The 596-nt window shown below is 34.1% G+C and overlaps 1 pseudogene; it reads left to right on the top strand.

The window, feature by feature from the left end:
• The first annotated feature begins 351 nt into the window (after window positions 1–351).
• Window positions 352–596, top strand: part of LOC122152091 — a 944-nt pseudogene continuing 699 nt past the window's right edge.

Genomic DNA, 596 nt, shown 5'->3' with positions numbered 1-596 from the left:
TTTTGGATAAAATATACTTAAACTTCTGTGCAAACTTTCTTATGTAAAAATGTGGAAAACAGTAAGACCTGTGGTACAATATTTTCATGGGAATTCTGTGTATTAACAAAGGGAATGTTGAGAATAGCGGATATCTTATGCTGATTATGCATTACATGTTTATTATGTACTATTCAAATTTCTATTTCTATTTATGTTTATATATGGTAATGAAATTAAGATTTTGTTGTGTTTTATATTGTAAACCAATAGTTATAAATTTCCAGGAAAAAAAAAACTTTCTAATTTCAGGTCATTTGTTTAACTGTCAGAATTCACTGATGATATGTATCAACTTTTATCTCCTACAGTTTAGCAAAGGTTCACACTATGGGCAGAAATAATAATACAAATGTGTCTGACTTCATCCTCATGGGATTGACAGACTCTGCTGAGATGCAGCTGGTCCTCTTCAGTCTGTTTCTCCTGATTTACCTGATGACTGTGCTGGGGAATGCAGGGATGATACTGCTAATCCACCTGGATCTCCAGCTTCACACCCCCATGTATTTTTTCCTCAGCCATCTGTCCTTCCTTGATTTCAGTTACTCAACAGT

The sequence above is a fragment of the Orycteropus afer genome, unplaced genomic scaffold, assembly GCF_000298275.1.
Source record: "Orycteropus afer afer isolate SDZICR_OR568_19922 unplaced genomic scaffold, OryAfe1.0 scaffold01603, whole genome shotgun sequence".
In the NCBI taxonomy this organism is placed as follows: domain Eukaryota; kingdom Metazoa; phylum Chordata; class Mammalia; order Tubulidentata; family Orycteropodidae; genus Orycteropus; species Orycteropus afer.
This window is presented reverse-complemented; position numbering and strand designations above follow the sequence as displayed.